Raw genomic sequence first — 7577 nt, forward strand, 5'->3', positions numbered from 1 at the left:
CCCCATTTCTGATGAAGGGCCTAGGCCCGAAACGTCAGCCTTTTTGCTCCTATGATGCTGCTTGGCCTGCTGTGTTCATCCAGCTCTGCACCTTGTTGACTTTGGAAGGTGTTCAGTTGCTTCTCTGCTCAGTTGCTCACATCAGTTTGGAGTCAATTCACCCGCTCGCAGAGTCTCAGCTGACACAGCACAGCTCCAAGACAAACCAAGCTTTCGGCACCATTTATCAACATAGCTGCAACATCCTCCAGTACCAGCCCAAAGATCCTGACCTGATAGAACCTGAATGAAACCAACAAAAAAGAAAACTTGTATTTATCCAGGGCCTGTAACATAGTGAAATGTCCCGGGGAGCTTCAAACAATTGTAAGCAAATATAATTGGACACATTGGGAGATATTCTGAAGATGTGTTTCCATTTCGTTGCTTCCCCATCTTTCCCCGACACTGTCTCCCCCACAACTTTGCTGCTGCCTCGTTTCCCTGATCCACCCACTCACCTCAGTGATGAGGTTAATGTGAAGAATGTTGACACAAAGCTGTGTCTCTGACTCTGCTTCTCTCTCTCCACAGATGCTGCCAGATCTGCTGAGCTTCCCCTGCTCTTTCTGTTTTCTTTAAATTTCAGATTTCCAGCATCCGCAGGATTTTGCTTTTAGGGAAATATTGGCACAGGTGGTCAAAGAAGTGAGGAAAGAGAGACAGAAGGATTTAGGGAAGGAAATTCCAGAGTTTAAGACCCAGGCTGCTGATGGAATGATGGAAAGAGCAGATGTGCAAGCAGCCATAAAGGAACCAACTATCCGTCGTCTCCACCTTCTCCTACCCCAATCCCAACACCCAGAACGGAAACGTCCGCCAGGAGCAAGAATGGAATATTCCTCCCTTTGGGAAGATGACTGGATTCGGCCTTGTTTCAAGAACTCCTGTCAGCAACAGAAATTACAGAAGAGGAACCAGAAAAAGGAATGCCGACAATCTCAGGGCCAAGGTCCAATTCCACATCCCGGCATTTCCTGGCAATGTGTGGTCGGAGATGGGGCTCTACGATTGGTCTCATCAGCTTCACAAGGACTCACAGACACCCCGCTCCCCCCCCCCCCCCCCCCACCCCCAAGCAGTGGAATTTCTGAGGTGGACAATGAGAGTGATTATCTCTCACAGCTTCAGCAATGGCTCAGTCAGTAGTAGTTCTGAATCAGGACACCATGGGTTCAAATCCTGCTCCAGAGACAAGGGAACACAATCCAGGCTGACCCACTGGAACCAGGAGCCCTGCACTGTCAGAATTACCATCTTTCGGATCAGACCTTGTCTTGAGTCCCTCAGTGGGGAGGGGCCGGAGTGTGTAGGGGGAGATGAGGAAAGATTCCCCCTTCCTTACCTGGTCTGGCCTATGTCTGATTCCAAAGCCTCAGCAATGGGATTAACTCCTAACTACCCTCTAAAATGGCTACTCAGTTTAAGGGCTAATTATGGATGGGCAACAAATGCTTGCTTTACCAGCAACTCCACATTATAAGGTACCACAGCGGTGTTTTATTTCCAACTTATTCACAGGATGTGGGTGTCACTGGCCAGGCCAGCATTTATTACCCAGAGGGCAGTTAAGAGCCAACCACATTGCTGTGGGTCTGGAGTCACATGTAGGCCAGACCAGGTAAGAATGGCAGTTTCCTTCCCTAAAGGGCATTAGTGAAGCAGATGGGCCATTCCTGACAATCGACCACAGGTTCGTGATCATCATCAGACTCTTAATTCCATATTTCTTTCCTGAATTGAATCCAAATCGCACCATCTGCTATGGCAGGATTTTAACCCAGGTCCCCAGGTCGTTACTGGGGTCTCTGGATTAATAGTCTACTGATAATACCACTGGACCGTTACCTCCCCTTAATTTGGAAGAGAGCTGCCTTGATATTAAATACGCACTCTGATTTACAGAAAGATCATGCTGGTGTATTTGTGCCATTAGTTGAATTCTTGAGGGGATGGGCATCATCTTGGAAATCAACAACTTGGCCAATTGCTTGCAATTTTGAAAGGGATGGAACAGATAATGGAGCAGATCCTAACGACCAGGTTCCAGTTGATGACATCTGCTTCCCATTGACTGTGAACATCGATTGTTAGCACATCCTTCGATGGACTTCCAACTTGAAAGGCAACGTACTTAAATCAAAACATGAGGCCTGCTTTGGGATTTTAATGCCTGACAATGAATTTGGGTTAATTGCTGAAAAATAAGGCATTTCAATTCTGAGTGATTCGTATTAATTTTGTTAACCATTTCAACCATTTGAATCTGCAGGGAGTCCAAATCAAGTTTCTGTTCACTGGACATGTATTCCTTTATATTTTGGTGTCATTCTTGAGGAACTGTTTTCTCCAAGGTCAACATTTCTTTCCTGAGAGTTTCCAAATCGGAACTCAGTTCATCCACGTGGGGCTTGGCACAAGGCTGTACAATGTTACTTCATCACATTTAAATAAAGACTTCCTCATGTGTTACTTCTTTCACCTATGCCCTAGCTCATAGTGATTTGTGTACCCACCCAAAGATACCAACCCATTGCCCAAAGTCATAAGACTGTAAGACAGAGGGGCATAGATTTCTAAGAATTCTAACAGATTTGTCAGGGATGGCCTCCCCTTGATGAAACTGTTCTGACTCGGCCCTATTTTACCAGGCATTTCCAAGTACTCCGCAATCTCATCCCCAATAATCGATTCTAAAACCTTACCAATGGCCAAGGTGAGGCTAACCGGCCTGTAGTTTCCTGTCTTCTGCCTCCCTCCCTTCCTAAACCAGGGTGTTCCATCAGCCATTTTCCAGAGCTCTGGGACCCTCCCTTCCTAGTCAGAAGTCAAACAACACCAGGTTAGAGTCTAACAGGTTTATTTGGAATCACAAACTTCTAGCAGAGCTCCGAAAGCTTGTGATTTCAAATATACCTGTTGGACAATAACCTGGTGTTGTATGGCTTTTGACTTTGTCCATCCCAATCCAATTACAGCACCTCCACACCAGTGATTCCTAAAAGAACACCAGCAATGTCTCCACAATCTCCTCAGCTATCTTGTTCAGAACTCTGGGGTGTAGTCCATCCATTCAGGTGAATTATCCACCTTCAGACCTTTCAGCTTCCCTTGCACCTTCTCCTTAGCGATGGCCACGACATTCACCTCTGCCCCCTGACTCTCCCAAAGTTCTGGGTTGCTGCTGGTGTTTTCTGCCGTGAAGACTGATACGAACCAGCTAAACAGTTCCTCGGAGATAGCAAGGACTACAGATGCTGGAATCACAGACAAGACAGTGTGGGGCTGGAGGAACACAGCAGGTCAGGCAGTGTCAGGGGAACAGGAAAGCTGACGTTTCGGGTCGGGACCCTTCTTCAGAAATGGGGGAGGGGGAAGGGAGCTCAGAAATAAATAGAGAGGAGGGGTGGGGCTGGGGAAGGTAGGTGGGATGGTGATAGGGGAGTGCAGGTAGGCAGTGGTGGGGATTGGTCAGTGAGGTGGCAGGGGTGGATAGGTGGGGGAGAAGATGGGCAGGTTGTGTCAGGTCAAAGAGGTGGGAGGGAGGATGGGTGGGGCTGGGGAATGGTAGGGGCGATGGTGATAGGTTGGATGCAGATAGGGGGTAGTGGGGATTGGTCAGTGGGAAGGGTAGGGCAGTTCCTACACCTTTTCTTTGTTCCCTATTACTACTTCTCCAGCCTGATTTTCCAGCAGTGCGTTTGCTCCTGCCTCACCCCTAGTTTTACATTGCATTTACAGCATAGATGCAGGCCATTCACCCTAACTGATCTGTGCTAGTGTTTCTGTTCCACATACTCTCCCCCTTCCACTCTTCTTCATCCAACATCAGCATGTCCCTCCATTCCTTAGGGTCTAGGCCCGAAACGTCAGCCTTCCTGCTCCTCTGATGCTGCTTGGCCTGCTGTGTTCATCCAGCTCTCCACCTTGTTATCTCATATGTTTATTTAGTTTCCTGTTAACTATATCCACACTGTGGGACCAAGTTTCACATTCTCACCACTCTCTGGGTAAAGCCGTTTCTTCTGAATTTCCTGTTGGGTTTATTCGTGACCTTCCTGGATTTATGGTCTCCCCCGCATTAGAGAACATCTCCTGTCTATTTACTCTACTGAACCCCATCATAAACCTAACAAATCCTATAAGGCCCATCCTTCAGGTTATCTTTCTCAGATCATAGAGTCCCTAGAGTGTGGAAGCAGGCCATTTGGCCCATCGAATCTGCACTAACCCTGAAAAGAGCATTCCACCCAGATCCAAACCTCATCCTATCCCTCTAACCTCGCATTTACATTGCATTTACAGCATAGACACAGGCCATTCACCCTAACCTGCACATCTTTGTACTGTGGGAGGAAACCGATGCAGACACGGGGAGAATGTGCAAACTGTACACAGACAATTGCCTGAGGGTAAAATTCAAGCCTGGGTCCTGTGAGGCAGCAGTGCTAAACACTGGGCCACCATGCCACCCTCTTAAGAATAGAGACCCAGCTGTTCACTCTTTCCTGAATACCATAACCTCTCAATTCTGGGATTATCCTTCTCAATCCTTATTGCATCTTCTCCAGTGCCTCTAATTTTTTTGTGCTGTAAAATGGAGACCGGAAATGATTATCGTTCTCTGAGTGTGATCTATAACTTTGCTGCGTTTTAATTCCAGCCCTTCTGAAATGAATTCCGGTTTTATTGTTTTTCTTTTAATTATGGCCTCACACATTTCGCGATCAAAGGATATTGGCTGCCGCTGATTGCTCACAAAGGTGGAGGGCACATTACTATGGCAAGCTAGCCAGTATGCTGAATAAAACTGCACTTTCCAAAAATGTCCCTTTTCATGAAATAAATTTGTCTAAGTTAGCATTTAAGTTCTGCAAGCTATCCAACAGACATGATTAAACAGGAAATGATTATTTGTTAACAAAGTAGAATATTCACTTTAATCAGTTCGACTTTCATCAGTCTCTGAGCATGAATTGCATACACAGGCTTTCAATGGCGCAGACTTCCTAATGGTACATGTGCACACTGTTTGTATCTGCTCATTCCTAGGGTAGCAGTGTTCCTGCTCTGCAGGGTGTTCCTGTGGCAAGTGTTGTTGATTCACTTCCGTTGCTAGGGAATGGTGGACCTCTGTCACTGATGGTTGTTCTGTACTTTGCAGGCGGTAAGATCATGTCCTCCTGATCAGCTGCCTGTATTTTCTCTCGATGTGCACAGACATCTGTTTCTGTAACATTATATCTGATCAGTCACATATGATTGAGGTGACGAGTGTCCATGGCAAGTCCCTAGTTGCAAGGTGAGTTGACTCACATTAAGAGCCATTGAATGTTTGCACTCTGACACCTCATTCCTTAAGGACACTCTATTTCTTTTGTACAGAATGCCATCTCTGGCTATCTTGTCATGTCTGTTTGCCCCACACTCTCTTATAACAACAGTTATGCCCTTGATACTTTCAGGCCATCATTTCATCAGTGCTTCCTGCAGTTTTATTAAAGTGAAATTTGGTTTGATGCTGTTTCATTTTGGTTTTGTAACACCCATCTGTTGCTACTTCTGACTTCATTTTTTTTTGCTGTTGGAAGAGTAGTTTGGGGGTGACGTGACACTAATCTTCAGACTGGACTACTTTCCACGTTCTCTACTGAAAGATTTCCTCGTACAATGTGGGTCTGGATATGTTCAATTTCTTTGATGACGATTTTCCCTGTCACTTTAGCCTTTCCATTTGACTGAGGATAGAGTGAAGACGAAGTGATGATCAGATAGAGTATGGTTTGGAATTTCACAACCCTTAATGAAGAGCTCAATTTCTTTACCATGTTCATTGAGGGTCATTGTTGCCCATTGCATTGCAGCAATAGCTGAAGTGTGCTTTCAGGAATTCTACAAACCCATTGGGAGTAATTCCCGTCATCTGTTACAAGTGCCAGTGGTCAGAGTAGTAATCGAGGGTGACATGGTACCCTGTGAGAGTGAAGAGATCGACTTCCAAGCTCTGTCCAGGATGTCATGCAGCTTAAACACCCACTAACGTGCAGAGCTCAGTATCCATTACAAACATTGCACTGGCTGATGTGGTAAAGAATCTCATTGCTCATTTTTACTAATGAAGCACTTTCTCTCGTCTTCCTCAGATTAAACTCATTTCTTGATGGACAGGCTTCATCATTTGGCAGCATCTGTGAAGGAAAAAAACGGAGTTAACATTTCAGGTCCGGTGACTAGTTCTGAGGAAGGGTGCCAGACCTGCTGAGATTTTCCAGCAACTTTGTTTTTGTTCCTGATTTACAGCATCCGCAGTTCTTTTGGTTTTTATTTAGGCTTCATCATTTCTTTTCCTGCCTCTTTCCTTATGGAGGCTCTATTTTGTTTGGACAGAATGCCATTTCTGGCTATCTTGTCATGTCTGTTTGCCCCACACTCTCTTATAACAACAGCTGTGTCCTTGATACTTTCAGACCATCATTTCATCATTGCTTCCTGTAGTTCTTACAGCATTGCATCCTGCTGCTGAGTTTCCTTGATTAGAGCAACATTTTTGTCTTCCAGATTCAACATTTCTCTGGGCTGATAACTTCCAGACCATGTCAAAACTGTTGCTTCCCATGGAATCTGGAACGTGTCAGACTCTGTCTTAGCCTCCTGTACTTCCTTTATAAGGAGAGGCTACACTCGACATCATGTTGGCAATATATATCTGCTTCCCTTGATCGTATTTCACATCCAGATGAAATCTCTGCAAATACAGGAACATTCTTTGTAGATGTTTTGGAGCAGATACAACTGGTTTGAGGAAAGTGCTTTCAAGTGGCTTGTGGTTGGATTCCACTGTCATGTTAATTCACCCAAAAGGTATGGACATGTTTTCCTTTCTTACAAGCAATGTCCTCCAGTATATAAGATCCTGCCCTCTGGACTCGATTTTCTGCTGACATTTTTGGAAATGTTTCTTTTTTTTTTCCAATATGTTGTTTTTGGTGGGTATGGGTAGTCTCTTAGCATAATGTTAAAGCTATGTCCATTCTCAATACACTGTGACTATTACTGTTAACCTCAGAGCTTCTGCATGTTAACTTTCTTGAGAAAAAGGTTTCTCCTCTCTCAGCAGATGCGCTCTCACAGCAGGATCCTTTACACCAGGACAATTCTATCTCCGATGACATCATCATTCAGTTCTCAAAACTCACAAGATTTACCTAAATGTATCGGTGCGGCCACGTACTGATCAATAACCACCTCTTCAACTCTGATTGTTGAATATTGTTCATATGTGACATGAAGATGGGGTTCAAAGTGTATCTTCAAAATTGTCAAAATCTCTCCTGTGCTGCTTTTCTGTTCCTCAGCAAGATCTAATACCTCTGCTTCTTTCCCCAGGTTGGATACATCAATTGCAAATCTTATAGTTTGGGGAGTGTCTGTATTTACAGGGGGTCCCTGGGGAGTGTCTGTATATACAGGAGGTCCCTGGGGAGTTTCTGTATTTACAGGGGGTTCCTGGGGAGTGTCTGTATTTACAGGGGGTTCCT

Source organism: Rhincodon typus, chromosome 28 (assembly GCF_021869965.1).
Source record: "Rhincodon typus isolate 14 chromosome 28, sRhiTyp1.1, whole genome shotgun sequence".
Lineage (NCBI taxonomy): Eukaryota > Metazoa > Chordata > Chondrichthyes > Orectolobiformes > Rhincodontidae > Rhincodon > Rhincodon typus.